The sequence below is a fragment of the Salmo trutta genome, chromosome 31 (genome assembly GCF_901001165.1).
Source record: "Salmo trutta chromosome 31, fSalTru1.1, whole genome shotgun sequence".
In the NCBI taxonomy this organism is placed as follows: Eukaryota; Metazoa; Chordata; class Actinopteri; order Salmoniformes; family Salmonidae; genus Salmo; species Salmo trutta.
This window is the reverse complement of record NC_042987.1, coordinates 19,097,921-19,113,779: the sequence shown is the minus strand read 5'-3', so window position 1 is coordinate 19,113,779 and position 15,859 is coordinate 19,097,921. Positions and strand designations below refer to the sequence as shown.

Genomic DNA, 15,859 nt, shown 5'->3' with positions numbered 1-15,859 from the left:
GCTGTCGGTTTCTTGTTTTTTGTGTTTATAGTGTTCTATCTTCAACAAATTCATGATGAGCACTAACCACGCTGCACCTTGGTTCACTCTCTCCAAAGACAGCCATTACACGTGTACTACGGCGCATTGAGTTGGTTGGAACCTCTCCAGCGTGCTGACAATAAACAAAAATGTATATTAAGATTGACTTCGAGTGTCCCTGTGTAAGAATTTCCACAACAACCTCATTCAGCTTTTTTATTGCAATATCCAGAGACAGCAGTTATTCTACCTATCGTTACCAGATTGAAGGTTTTCTGAGTTGTAATGTCATTGAGGAATCTTTGGGTTTCCTCATACTTGGTCCTGTATTAATTGGCTTGGTCTTCTAGAGTTCTGCTCAACTTCTCCAATTTAATCTTCAGGAGGTAAATTCAAGAGGTAAACAGTGACCAAATGGAAAAAGCTTTGTTACTTTTTACCTTCTCCAGTTTCTGCTTCACTCTCTGCAGGTTGTTTACCTGCTCCCCTAGGTTGGCCACACTGTCAGCTTGTTTCTTCCTGTGGCAGTTGTAGCCTAGTGCTGCAGAGTGGCCTCTTCAAGGTCTTTGCAAAGTTTCTGGATCTCTATCTACTTCCAGCCTCTCACTAATCTCCTCCAGCTCTCTGGCTAAGTCTGCTCTTTGCTTCACCTTGGCTCGAGCAGTACTTTTTCAAGAGCCTCTTCCGTATGTATGGTTGAAGAGTTAAAAAGGACATTGTACTTCATTACCTGAAGCTCCTTCAACCTATTTTGATGGTGGATTATTATGGCCTGTTCATTGTCAATCCTACAGATCAGATTACCGATTTCAAAGTCCTTCTTGTGTAATCAGTGGAATCCTTCATTTGTAGCTCGATAAGACAAATTGCTTATGAATGTTTATGCATTTGTTTGCAGTAGTAATATAGTACTATTTTGTTATGGCTTAAATCTTACTTCTTGAGGCACTCCTCTAGCTGCTGTTTGTCATTCTCCAGGTCCATTACGCTCTCCTGGGACAACTTCATGTCACGTCCTGGCCAGTATAAGGGTTAATTAGTATTGTAGTTTGGTCAGGACGTGACAGAGGGTATTTGTTTTATGTGGTTCAGGGTGGTGTGTTTGGTTAAAGGGTGTTTGATTTAGTATTTCCGGGGTTTTGGTTTATAGTCTATGTTTATGTATTTCTATGTCTAGTCTGGTGAGTGTGTTTCTATGTTGTGTTGATTGGGGTTGGGACTCTCAGTTGAAGGCAGGTGTTGTCTATCTGCCTTTGATTGAGTGTCCCATATATTAGGGTGTGTTTGTGGTTGTTATTTGTGGGTGATTGTTCTGTGTTGAGCTTAGGCTTTGCCAGACTGTTTGTTGTCGTTCGTTCTCGTGTTTTTGTTCTTTTTGTAAGTTCATTTTTTGAAGTAATAAATTAACAAGATGAGCATACACATACCTGCTGCGTATTGGTCCTCCTTCACCGACGACAACCGTGACACTTCAAGTCTCCCTCCATTTCCTCTTGGCTCTTTCAAGATCCATTCGCACCTTATTCTCTTGCTCAAGGGACCCATGAAGCTGCAGAGGACAATAAGCAAACAAAAATTGCTAGTTAGTGGTTTGTTAGAATGGAAAAATGCTATCTAATCTCTATATAGGATCTCACATCATCAACTTGTTGCTCTCCCCTGTGTGAAATATCCCATCACTCACCTCTTAGACAGTTTGCCCTTTGACCCACTCGTTCCCTACTTTTACCTTTGGGTGACAGAGACCCTTTATGAGGTCAGCAGAGTTCAGGCCCATAAGATATGACACTTTGTCAGCACCTGGGAAAGAAAATCAGTGAGTTGTAATGCTTTACCTATGGATTCACAGAACTATCCAATGCTATGCTTTTGGCTTTTAGCCTGCTCTCATATTCCGTTCCATCAGCCTCTGCCTGCTCCTCGCACAGTTTCTGCTTGAACCTCATATTGCCATAGTGCATGATGGCACCAGTCAGCTTATACACTGAGTTTTTCTTCTCCACAGTAAAGCCCAGCAAATCAAAAGCACTCTGTGGAGGATGAGAAAAGCACATTAATTTAGAAGTAAGAATTGGTCCTGAAAAAAACAACACCGATATTTCATGACGTAATGATGCTCTGCTATCGTGGATATTATTATTTCAAACCAAGAACAGGGTAGGCTACAATGTTTATTTGACATATGCAACATAAATCCATCTTTTGGATTGACAACATAACAAGCTGGCTTGAAATTCAACAAGACAACACTTTGTTTTCCCAAACCAAAGAATTTACGACTGTAATACCTAAATTCAGGGGCCAGAGTGATGGTAAAGTAACACATCTGTTCCCAACATCAGCGTCATCAATAGACAACACTTGTCTCCCCCTGGGAGATGAAGGTGTAGTCATATGGATTAGCTGTCACCAGCAGCGTTTTCGTATTCCCATGAGAGCGGGAAGAGAGACATAGAAAGACAAATGTAGACATGCTATTACATTATTATTACACAACCCAAATGAATGTAGTCAATGCACCACTGTTATCTAATTGTGGTAGTGACCCAGTAATTCAGGTTTCTTGTTTGACAAGATCTGATAGAAGATGTGGTAGTCTCTCTCAGCCTTCAGCTCAAAAGTGACAAGACTTTCCAGAAGGTCTGGAAAGAAGGAGATTTAGAACATTAGAAAATGACATTTCTTTTAGCCACTTTCTTTGGACATGTCTCAATTTAGCAGAAGCCAGTTTTCCTAAAGTGTCAAAATTAATCCTGATAAATGTGCCTAAAACATAAAATGTTTGTTAGTTTATTTTCAGGCGATTAATGCTGTATTAAATAAATCATATCTATCAGAAACTCAAATCTTGAGGAGTTGTTATTTCTGATGGTCTTGGCATTACCATAAACCTCCAGAGCTGGGTTAGCCTGGATGATTTGGTCCTTAGTTTCCTTAGAATGTTACAGAAACACATATTAGTGTCACGCCCTGATGTGTTTCACTTGTCCTTGTGATTGTCTCCACCCCCTCCAGGTGTCACTTATTTTCCCCAGTGTATTTATCCCTGTGTTTCCTGTCACTCTGTGCCAGTTCATCATGTATGTTTCCAAGTCAACCAGCGTTTTTCCCGTTCTCCTGCCTTTTCATTCGCCTTTTTCTAGTCCTCCTGGTTTTGACCCTTGCCTGTTTCTGGACTTTGTACCCGCCTGCCTGACCATTCTGCCTGCCTTGACCACGAGCCTGTCTGCCACTCTGTACGTCCTGGACTCTGATCTGGTTTTGACCTTTTTAGCTGTACACGACCATTCTCTTGCTTACCCCTTTGGATTAATAAACATTGTAAGACTCCAACCATCTGCCTCCTGTGTCTGCATTTGGGTCTCACCTTGTGCCTTGATAATTAGATACTTGGATACAGAACCACTCAATCGTCAAAATATTCAGGCAAAACCTATAACAGATTGAACACCTTGTTTTGGACGGCTGTATCTTTCTTCCCACCACTAGCTGCAATGCTTGCAAACCGGATGAATCTCTTGGTGTTCACCGTCTTTCCAGCACCTGATTCTCCACTGGAAACACAGTGATCTCGGCAAACTTGCGAGGATTCTTTTGCGTACTCTGAGAGCCTTTGAAACAGTCTGTGAGAAATTAGATGGTGTAGACAGTTATTAACCTCTTCATCACTTTAACACCTTGTTCTGATCAACCTTGTACTGTATGCATGAGTTCAACTTGGCTCATGTTCAACTTGGTCACTTGAAGTAAAGCACTGACCTTCCCATTCTTGGTCTGCACCAGTGGAGGCTCCTCAGAGGAGGAATGGGAGGACCATCCTCAGTGAATTTCATACAAATTTAAATTGTAAAAAATTTAAAAAGTTAGACTTTCTAGATAAAACTATACTAAATATAATCATGTCACCAAATAACTGATTAAAACACACTATTTTGCAAAGAAGGTCTACAGTAGCCTCAACAGCACTCTGTAGGGTAGCACCGTGGTGTAGCCGGAGGACAGCTAGCTTCCGTCCTCTGGGTACATTGACTTCAATACAAAACCTAGGAGGCTCATGGTTCTCACCCCCTTCCATTGACTTACACAGTAATTATGACAACTTCAGGCTAGAGGACGTCCTCCGATCAGAGCTCTTGCAGCATGAAATGACATGTTGTCCACCCAATGAAAGGATCACTGAAAGCATAAGCTACAGCTAGCTAGCCCTGCAGTGTATAAAATGTGGTGAGTAGTAGACTCAAAGAGAGAAAATAGTTGAACAGTTTTGAACAATTTCATTTCTTCCAAAATGAAGAAGAAGCAAGAGTCTTTTTTTTCTCACTTTTACTTACTTAGCTAGCAAATGCAGCGACCTAGTTTAGCGTACTGAAACATCCTGCTCAAACAGAGGGATGCTATGTTAGCTAGCTGGCTATGACCTTCCAACACAACACTGGAACTCTTCCAAGTCAAGGTAAGCTTTTGGTATTACAAATGTATTGCCACCAGGGCCCGCCGGTGTAACTATTTACTGACTGTACACTAACTTTACTGCATGATTGTAGCAGGTTTACTAACACGTTAGTTCTATTAGCTATGCTGACTATGATGTTACTTTAACTAATATGGTGACAACGATGCAGGCTGTGTGTGGTGGTTTGGCTTGGAAAGGTTTTTTCGCCTCGTCACATACAGCTGTTGTGTTGTGCACTGAAGTCTACAAGGGAAGAGAAGGAATACAACGTGGCTGTTATGAGAGTGAACTCTGTTTATGTGTGATCGTTCCCCCAATTCTGTTGAAAAACTTTTCTTAAACGGGGATAAACCTACCTGAATTTGTCCAATAAACTCTCCTTTGCAACGGTTGTACTAATGATTACACCTTATATCAGCTAGATGCAGACAAGAGTGTGCAAGGCGGTACTGAATGTCACTGTCTGTCACCTCAAATTTGTCTCTCAACCTGTGTGCATTCTACGTTGTAAACTTTCATTCATAGGCTAGGTTGTAGCAACCTCGTGATGGGTATAGGAACATTTGAGTATCATGTAGTAGCCTAAACCCATCGCTGTTACATTGAACTGGGTGAATGAAATATAAATGAGTCATCCAATATGCTGTAATAGAAATAAGGCCATGCTCATGAGAAAAAATTGTCCTCCCTCATCTTAAACGGCACTGACTGCCACTGGTCTGCACAGTGACCGAGTCGCCTTCGCGGCTGGTGACGGACGCCTGGACAAACGTCTTCAGCATTTCCACCATACATTCCCGTGTCTCATTACATCACTAATCCTTTGTCAAAAGCATAGCAATAAATCATACAATTAGATTTCGATGTATGTAACAATAATCACACGATAAAAGTGTATGGAGTGTTAATTTACCTTGAACACTGCTAAGAGGTGGATAAGGAAGGATGCTTCAGAACTGTATTCCTGCAATAGCGAAGATCAAATATATAACCTCTGTAGGCCCTGCCCTCAAAGGCCAAGGACACTGTAACCCATGACCCCTCCTACGCACAAAACAAACACACGCACAAACCTCACAATCACCCACTGAGACACAAACTACTCCTGACTCCAGAGGGACATGCCACTCTTGCCCAGAGGAGTGCATTGTTGTCTGTCTACCTCCCTTGGCCAGCATTCCACAGCTCCATTGTGATTGTATGAGATAATATCCAGGAAAATGCAGATGTCTATGCTGTGAGTCACACATATACAAGCACTCATTACTATCCCCAACACTTCATCTGTCACTGTCAGTATTGCTCTTTTCATCTTCTTTGTTATCTAGGGTTTAATATAAGTCTCATTTTGGCCCATCCACCTTTCTATATCTCCATCTGTCTCAACCCAAGGGGAACGGCAGGGATGGCCGCATTCACAGCTGAAGGTGCATGTGACAGTGCTGGTGTAAATCCTCATTATCACTCATCCAACTATTTGTTTTGAAGAGGTCCCATTGACTGATTGAATCACCTAGCTGATCCAACACATACACTTGCGTTAAAGTGTTGCTATGATCTTGTTATTATGACTCTACATTATTTATAGCAATGTGATTTGGAACATTCCCATTCCTCTCTGAAATGCTACATAGGAAATACAATCTTGACTCTCACTCGTCCAATGATAGCAGAGCTAAGGGAGCAATAACTTTAAATTAACACTTGCCTCAGTGTTATCTGCTTAGAACACCAGGCATGAACTCTTCATAAGCCAATCATGCTCACTGTGCTTGCCGACCCGGGCCATGCACAGACCTTTTGGGGCAAAGTTCCCGCAACCACAGTCACAGACTCTTTGAGCAATTATTGCAAGAAGAAGGGAAAGTAGCACAATCTGATGAGTAAATCATTTTAGAAAAAATATTTTGAACAGGAATAAATGCTGCACTTATTAACAACGACCAAAACAATTCCAGTCAAAATAGAAAATTGTAATTAATACTGTAGCCCACCATTCCTATATACCTCCCAAGCCCATTTGTTTCCACAATCCAGAGTTACAAAACTTGCGACCCCCCCCCCCCCCCCCCCACACTGCACATGCAAACATGCTTGCACAATTGCTGCGCAAATGTAGCCTATCATTACAGCCATAAACAATGATGCATTTTCAAAAAGCAAGATAGGTTACAGAAATACAATGCGTTTTACAGCAGCATTTGGAGCTGAAAGTCATTCATGTTATCAGCCTATATCATCAACTAGGGATATGTCACTTCCCTGGAGTCCAGAGCAAGCAAAATCATACGGCCTACTTGTAGCGGACGATGCAGGACAGATGGAAAGGATGTTCTTTCTGGCAGAACCACGCCATCACTTTGGAGGGCAGCCTGCCAGCAGAGTGCTCGTTGCCAGCCATCATAGACTGATGTCTTGATCACATACTGTATGCCTGCTGGTTTATAATGCTGGTATCAAAAGGTGGACAAGTATCCAGAAATATATTTTTGTCAAATGTAGAAATGTATCACATTAGGGTTGAATAATATTGACTGTATGGACATTTTTCACAATTCAAATAATCAAACTTGAAGATATCAGTGTATTTTGCAATAAACTGTCTTTACCCAAGTTATTTCACAAAATAATATTTACTATTTAAAATGCAGATTCCAGCTGTCAGTACAGTTGGTGCATACATGATGTCCAACATTACTATGCTGGACATTTGCCTGCGCAGTGGAAACAGACACACAGCTTGCCACATATTTGCTACCTTTTTTATACCTTTGACGTTTTATCACATGGGCTTTCATTTTCATTTCTACATGACAATTAGCCGAGATACACATCAGAAAGAGTGCCGTTTTGGCGGAACACTCTTCATTTCTGCTGAGTGCTAAAAGACATGTATCTTTAAAGGCTTTTTATGACCTACTAAGACTGTGATATGTGGTTGTGTAACCCTTGTCGTTTGTAGTTGAAGGAGAAGTGGACCAAAACGCAGCGTGGTAAGTGTTCATGATATTTACTTTCAAGAAACACTCAAACAAAATAACAAAAGGGGAAAAACGAAAACGCACAGTTCCGTCAGGCACATAAGCTAAACAGAAAATAACTACCCACAAAACACAGGCGGGAAAAGGCTTCCTAAGTATGATTCCCAATCAGAGACAACGATAGACAGCTGCCTCTGATTGGGAACCTGTCACGTCCTGACCAGTTTAGGTATTATTTGTATTGTAGTTTGGTCAGGACGTGGCAGAGGGTATTTGTTTTGGTTGGTTCGGGGTGGTTGGTTGCGTTTAGGGTGTGTGATTTGTTAGTTCTGGGTGTTGGGTATGTTCTAGGTTGTATTTCGCACTGCTAGTTGTCGTAGCCTGTGAAACTGTCGTCTGTCGTTCTCTTTGTTTATTGTTTTTTCCGTGTTCACATTTATTTAATAAATAATAATGATGAACATGCAACCCGCTGCGCCTTGGTCCTCTCTTCACGAAGACAGCCGTTACAGAACTACCCACCAACAATGGACCAAGCAGCGGAGGAGGGAACAACAGGTGGAATATCGTGAGTCATGGACTTGGGAGGAGATTCTGGCCGGAGAGGGCCCATGGAGGAAGTCTGGGGAGGACCGGAATCGCTACTGGGGAACACGGCTGGCGAGGAAGCCGGAGAGGCAACCGCAATAATTTTTTTGGGGGGGGCACACGGGTAGGTTGGCTGGGCGAGGATTAAGTCCCAAGCCAAATCCCCGTGTTTTTTTCCAAACAACCATTGACTGGACAGGTCCCGTGCTTTGGGGTGATGGGTGCTGTGACGAGGCCGGGTATTTTCAGGCCGGTATGAGCAGTACCAGCGCTCCGCATGTGCCAGGGGAAAGCGGGCATCCAGCCAGGAGGGGTGATGCCAGTCCCGCGCTCGAGACCGCCAGTGCGCCTCTACGGTCCAGTGTTTCCCGCTACACGCACTAGCCTTGAGGTGCGTGTCTCCAGGCTGGCACGTCCAGTACCAACATCAGTGCGTCAGCCCACTCCAACTCGGCCGGTTCCTGCTCCCCGCATTAGCCCTGAGGTGCGTGTCTCCAGGCTTGCACGTCCAATACCAGCACCACGCATCAAGCTTCCAGTGAGTCAGCCCAGTCCAACTCAGCCTGTTCCCGCTCCCCGCACTAGCCCAGAGGTGCGTGTCCCCAAACTGACGCTTCCAGCACCACGCATCAGGCTTCCAGTGCGTCAGCCCACTCCAACTCGGCCGGTTCCTGCTCCCCGCATTAGCCCGGAGGTGTGTGTCCCCAGGCTGGTACCTCCACTACCAGCCCCACGCATCAGGCTTCCAGTGCGTCAGACCAGGCCAGAGAGTCCGGCAACAGTGCCTCGTCCAGAGTGTCCGGCAACAGTGCCTCGTCCAGAGTGTCCGGCAACAGTGCCTCGTCCAGAGTGTCCGGCAACAGTGCCTCGTCCAGAGTGTCCGGCAACAGTGCCTCGTCCAGAGTGTCCGGCAACAGTGCCTCGTCCAGAGTATCCGGCAACAGTGCCTCGTCCAGAGTGTCCGGAACCAGGTGAGACGGCCCACTGTCCGGATCCAGGGGAGTCTGCCTTCGACCCGGAACCGAGTGAGTCTGCCTGCGACCCGGAACCGAGTGAGTCTGCCCGCGACCCGGAACCGAGTGAGTCTGCCCGCGACCCGGAACCGAGTGAGTCTGCCCGCGACCCGGAACCGAGTGAGTCTGCCCGCGATCCGGAACCGAGTGAGTCTGCCTGCGGTCCGGATCAGAATGAAGTTTACTATAACTTTGAACTATGTGAGTCTGCCTACAGCTCGGAACCAAATGAGTCTGCCTACGGCCCGGAACCAAGTGAATCTGCCTACGGTCCGGAGTCAAGAAAGCCTGCCTACAGTCTGGAGGACAGTAGGCCAGAACCTGAGCCACCTCCAGTATAGGTGGGTTGGGGAGGGGGGGTGTAGCACAGGTGCCGTCGTTGACGGCAGCCACCCTCCCTTCCCTCCCTTTAGTTAGGAGTTTATTTCTTTTTTTTTTTTTAGGTGCATCCGGGGTCTGCACCTTTAGGGGTGGGGGTACTGTCACGTCCTGACCAGTTTAGGTATTATTTGTATTGTAGTTTGGTCAGGACGTGGCAGAGGGTATTTGTTTTGGTTGGTTCGGGGTGGTTGGTTGCGTTTAGGGTGTGTGATTTGTTAGTTCTGGGTGTTGGGTATGTTCTAGGTTGTATTTCGCACTGCTAGTTGTCGTAGCCTGTGAAACTGTCGTCTGTCGTTCTCTTTGTTTATTGTTTTTTCCGTGTTCACATTTATTTAATAAATAATAATGATGAACATGCAACCCGCTGCGCCTTGGTCCTCTCTTCACGAAGACAGCCGTTACAGAACCCTACTCGGTCACAACAAAGAAATATACAACATATAATGCCCACCCCACATCACACCCTGACCTAACAAATAGAGGAATAAAACGTCTCTCTAAGGTCAGGGCTTGACAGGTTGCCTCACCTAGCTACCTTAATGGATGCACTAGCTGTAAATTGTTCTGGATAAGAGCGTTTGCTAAATGACTAAAATATAAATATGAGTCGGTTTGTTGATCGCTCTCATAAAATTTGGTTGGGTCCGATCCACCATGGTCCACCAGAACCAATATATTTACATTACATTTAAATAATTTAGCAGACACTGTTATCCAGACAAACCCCTCAAGCCAAAGCACCATTATCTCTGCCATTACCACACTTATTGTCAGGTTCGGCCACTAATTTCACTCTGGACTTTGAGGTTCGAAAGTATGCATACTTACTTCAAGCAGTGTGCACGGAAATTGCACAACTTTAAGAATATATGTGGGACTCTAGCAGAGAGTCACCAACTGTTCCAAGTCTATTTAAGTGCTGGCAGTTTATTTCAGGTAGAAAACTGAACTGACTTTTATGCCAGTGATTACAACAAGAAGATTGAAGATTCAGTCGCTGTATTTCACTTCAAATCTGACAACACAGCCGTTTCAAATGATATCACTGTCAAAGGCACAAAGTACAGAAAGATAATGTATGTTGTGATGGGGAAAGATGAGGATGGATTGCAAATGGGTGAGATGAAGGTGATCCAGGTCCATTGCTACTCTTCTGTTCATTCTGTTTTAGAGAGGCAGCAGGCTGTGCAGCTAGCTGATTTAGGTATTCACTGCCTAACAGGAGTAGCCCAGGACTCAAACTTGATCTGCATGAAGACCTTCTTGATTATTACTCCTTAGTAGAGTACAAGGTATGTGGCAAATCAATGACGATCCTTCATCATTCTTTCCTTTTGTTGTAGAGCCATGACAGCGCTAGTAGAGGAAATAGGAGAGGCAGTATTGTCAGTGCTACCAGATTTGCCTGAGGAGACCACGTTCATCCCTCCAGGACAAGGGAAAGGGGGATACCAAGTCAGTTGTCCAACTGAATGTATTCAACCGAAATGTGTCTTCCACATTTAACCCAATCCTCTGAATCAGAGGTGGTTGTAGAGGGAAAGCCAGACCTGCAATTTCTTAAAGAAGAAGACCTACTGTACAGGAGCACATCAGACCAATACAATGCCGGAAGCTGCTTAATGCATGGAGATTTGAAGGTATTATATTTTGCTAAAAGATTTACAAGTACTGTACAGTTGAGAGGAAATGTTTGGAATTGTATTACTTTAAATTGTATTACTTTAGTTGAGCAACTATTTTACTTCCAAGGAGTGACACAGCTGGTGCCATCAAGGATATATCAACATTTGAGCCATTAAGCCCTTCCCCTTCACAGTCATCCTCCACATCCAGCACAACCCGGTCAACAATGAATACGACCAGTACTGTAGACCTGGACATCTGGCCGGAGAACTTCACTGTCCCTTGGGGCAAAATGTGCATCAGCCATCGCCAGAGGCACACTGCCAACCCCTGGAGAACGAAGAGAGATGGTGAGAATTACAGTAGGTGCAATGAGAGTTATTGAACCTAATCCAACCAGAGCAGATTGCCGTACAATAGCCAAGAGGATGGTACAACAGTACCCGAAAAGCTTTGCTGATACAATGAAAGATGGGTCTACAATTGGGAGTGGCTATGGATCACTGTTAAACCAGATGAAAACACGCGTTGAGCATAAGAATCGTGATAATCCTCTGGTACGGCTAAAAAAGAGAAACACTCTCAGGCTCATTGACTGTAGTCAGTGCAAGAGGGCCAAATGACAAATACGGCTGTGTAAGATGGCAACCTGACTTTCCCACAGAAGAAACGGAAGAAACTTTGGATGCAAAGCATAAGGAAATGAAGCAGCTTCATTCCAAAGAAGGGCCTACAGGAGGTGACAGAGGACAACTCTCGCAGCTCATGCAAGCAACATTTTACTTACAGCGCTGTGCCATCAACGCTAGCCCAGCTCCTAAGATAGCCGAGCTGAGGAATAGGTGGCCATACCTTTTCACACAGAAGGAACTCTACAACCACTTCAAGTTACTGAAAGATGTCTCAATCCTGGAAAAAACTGATGCAACGATGGCAGAAAAAGGAAAGATTATCATACAATACTTCCTGTACAAACCAACAAATGAAGAAGTTCGGCACATCCTGTCAAGTTTGAAAAGGGTGGAGTGACTGCATTTAGCCATTGTGTTGTCCTCCTGCTGATGGCCCATTTCAAAGAAAGGACAGATGCACTCCTTCTACAGGCCGATGTTTTACATTCATCTGCATCTTATGCATAAGATAATAATTTTCTATGTATTTTAGAAGACTGATTGTTCAAGGTAATGTATCCAATAAGACTTTCTGTGTGAGTAATTGTTTTTAGACAGGGCCTTACAATCGCAAAGTTTCACAGAAGTAATTGTGAAACATGTAAGTGATCTGATTTCAGGGGACATAATGACTGGATGATGATGAAATGGATGATGAGCATTGAGATAGAGGTGGTAATGTCGGTCCACTCAGCTTTTTTTGCCTCATTCTACACCTACAATCTGCAATACCAAGAGGAGGCTTCACGCACCCTAAAGTTCATCCAAAGGTAAACAAAGGTATGCTTCTTCCTTGGGAAAATTCCTTTCGGGTCGGGGGCTTTAAACTGAGGAATTTAGTGTCACAGCTTGGTTTGGCAGGTTAATTGAATCAATATATGTTGATAAGTTTGAAAGGCTCCTTTGTCAGAGTGTAAACACATAGCGAAGTCATTATTTGAGCTGGGGACAATGTACAGATGTAATGCAACACACTTCAGACACTATTGAAGACATCAGGGGACCTAATCATCTTTTAAAAATGTGTGTGCTCTTTGTTTTCACAGATGTTTTGCTGGAATCAATGCATCCACTGGCTCGAAGACCACCACAGCAGAGGTCATCAGCAAGAAAAGCGGAAAGATAGTGGAGAAGAGCCACACAATGAATGTACGTGTCTGTACTCTGCTCAGGAAGATAATGGACTTAGAAAAGCTATAGGCTAGTTCCTATTGGCCATACATTTAATTTATTTTTGTCAATTGTGACCTGCTCAAGTAAGTTTGGTTTGTCACTGGGGTTGGCTCTTTTTTTGTGTTAAACACAAAAGTGTTTTCAAGTGTTTGAAAATTATCCAGTATGCCCTGAAATTGACACATTGTTGAGGAAGTAATGCTACTTTGGATGTTTGGAAATGTCTGGCATTTACTCAACTTGAGTAGGCAACCTTTATTAAAGCTTGAGCATGTAGTTTTGGGAAGATTAGAAATCTGGGAATAGGACAAAATATCCATTAATCTTTTCTGACCTTAATCTCACAATTATAAAGTCTAATTACCCTTCCCAAAATGACATACTCTGTGTTTAACCTGGGAGTGAAGGTAATGACAAACCTAAGATAAGGCCAGGCAGAGAGCAGGCCTACTACCCCTCTTAGCAGGAAACAAGATTAAAAATTTTTTTTAGCTCAAAGTGATTTTTGAGTTACCTGTGTGTGAAAAGTTATTTTTATTTCAAAAGCTAAGATATGTACAGTATACGAGTGCTTTTCTTATCTGTAATTGTCACTTTCTATGCTGGAACAGTTATAAACATGCACCTTATTCAGGACGTTGATATATTTTGAAAATTGATACATTTGAAACCTTTTTGTTGAAAAAGAAATGGCTTTGTATCTGAATGCAGAATAGCCTTGTGACAAACTATCAGTATTTGTTTATGTCACATACAAGCTAGAATATCATACCAATACTGTTAAGATTAACAATTGTATTTTGTCCTAATGAATAATTTAAAAATGTACACTTTTTGATAGGTGCTAGGGGAAAGGTGTAGGTTTGTCATTGAGGCATTTATGATGCAGCCCATTTGGCTACAGTTTATTGGCATTTCCCACCTAGCAATGGTGAAGTTGTACTATGGGAGCTTATTGAAAGTGTTTGTCACTTTTTTGGTTTGTTTACATTAAACCATGCTTAAGAACATATTATTTGTATTGTGTTTACTTGTTTTGGTAATGCAAATGTTTTAGAAGTTTACAGTACTATTGGCATATTTTATCTGTAAATGTCATGTTACTGTAAAATCGCATTCAACAGAACTAGTTTTACAGCAAAAATACTGGAAAATAAATAATGGTAATTTAACGGCAATTCGAGTTGCCAAGTAAATCCTGTAAATGTCATAGATACAAGTAATGTAAAATAGAAAGCACATTAATATATTGCAATTATAAAGGTGTACAGGTACTGTAAAAATACAGCAAATTGCTGTTAATTATAAACGGTAAGTTTTTGTAGTTCATCTACAGCAACATGTTGTTAATCACTGTTTTACAGGAAACATTTTTTGCTCTTAATTTAATGTAATTTCTACAGTAATTTTTTTTTACAGTGTACTCATTACTCCACGTGCTTAATCTAAGTCACTATTGTTTTGAGCTGACTTCCAGAACGGGGCTTTACAGAACAGGGCACCCGGCTAATGCCCGGCGACAGACCGGTTCCAAAATTTATGCAATCACTTTTCACCCGGTGCAAAACTAGGCCTATCCTGGCGCCCAGGCCAGCTTAATCGAATCCAAACAATGACAATTTCACCCTAGATAGTTGTTATTGAGACAAGAATGGGCATGTCGAGCGGTAAGCCTAATGAAGCCGACTGTAGACGAAAGTCGGTGAGTGAAGTTGGGGTAGGTGCATCTGCGACAGCCGAAAGTCAGACACTGTAGTGGTTTTCCAAAAGCAAGGCCCAGATCAACATGGCAGTGTCAACATAGCTGCTGGTTTTTATAAAATAAATTCTGTAAAAACATTGAAATAAACATTTCTATACCCGCATATCACACACTCAAGAACTGAAAACGAACGTTTCAACAATATTGGTTAGAGAGAGGTCTCAAATGTAACTTTCATTTGTATACTCTGAAGCTTTAGAATTACGGCAAAGTTGTCTCCTGTTTCAGTCACGTCTTTGGCCACATTTGTTTGTGTGGGCCAAACAAAAACACCCTAATGAAAGGTTGACAAATAGTGCCTCCCCACAATGCAGGCCATGGCTGCACGATGAAGTTGTTGAAGTACAACTGCAGAAACTTGCAGTCAAAACTTCATGAACTTTCATCACATGTTTTTTGCCAAGTACATGCAGTTGAAATGTAGGTGCAAGTCCGATTTTTTTTCTTCCCATAATGCAACACACTTTGAACGGCACCGACTTGACAAAAGTGATCCGCTCGAACATGCCCAGACTTCAGTTTTAGAATAGCCATAGGATAGTGCATGTCCCCCTGCAAGTCAAGTAGGTACTTGATTTTGAAAATAATTTTGAAATATGATTTTTTTAACAACTTGTCAGTCATTATTTATGTAAATAGCCGTTAAAGGTATGTTCAACGCACTTTGGCATGTCCTCTTCAAAGTTGCGTGTGAGCTCAACTACCAGAAGCGTCTGCATGCGTCCTGACTCCTGTGGGAATGACATGCCACATGTCTGCCTTATCATCTCCTCTCGTTGCCTTCTGTGTCCTCATCTGAGAGGACTTAGGGGAGTTGAAAAGGACTGACCGCATTCAGCAGTGCAGCTGTTTGTATTTTCAGTCAGAGCCTAACCAGGGGATCAGAGGTAAATTCCAGTCCCACTGCTGAATGTTCTATTCTCAGAGGCACAGAGAGACAAATACATGAATTGTTTTTGGTCATCACCAAGGACAGGATAGTTGTTGGATAAGCAAAGTTATTTATTTGGAGAATTATACTGGTCATATTTATGCTTATATTTTTTACAGTGATGTGTTCCTCAAGGTACTGTATGTTTGTGGCCCAATTTATGGATACAAAGTTGAAATTTAACATCCCGAATACACCATATTTTTGATTAGATGTTTTTTTTTTGTTTTTTTTATCTCTCTCTCTGTTGTCTCAATTC

The 15,859-nt window shown here is 42.7% G+C and overlaps 1 long non-coding RNA gene and 1 pseudogene across 2 annotated transcripts; one reads left to right on the top strand and one right to left on the bottom strand.

Moving 5' to 3' along the window:
• Positions 1–1,669: 1,669 nt before the first annotated feature.
• On the bottom strand, positions 1,670–6,875 carry LOC115169187 (myosin-6-like; annotated as a pseudogene).
• A 4,921-nt stretch (positions 6,876–11,796) lies between these two features.
• On the top strand, positions 11,797–13,919 carry LOC115169244 (uncharacterized). Of its 2 annotated transcripts, none has more exons than XR_003870820.1 (3): positions 11,797–12,244; positions 12,355–12,504; positions 12,781–13,919. It is a non-coding gene; the product is annotated as an uncharacterized LOC115169244 (long non-coding RNA). The 2 variants fall into 2 exon arrangements; XR_003870821.1 differs by having other exon boundaries at positions 12,355–12,514.
• Positions 13,920–15,859: the final 1,940 nt, after the last annotated feature.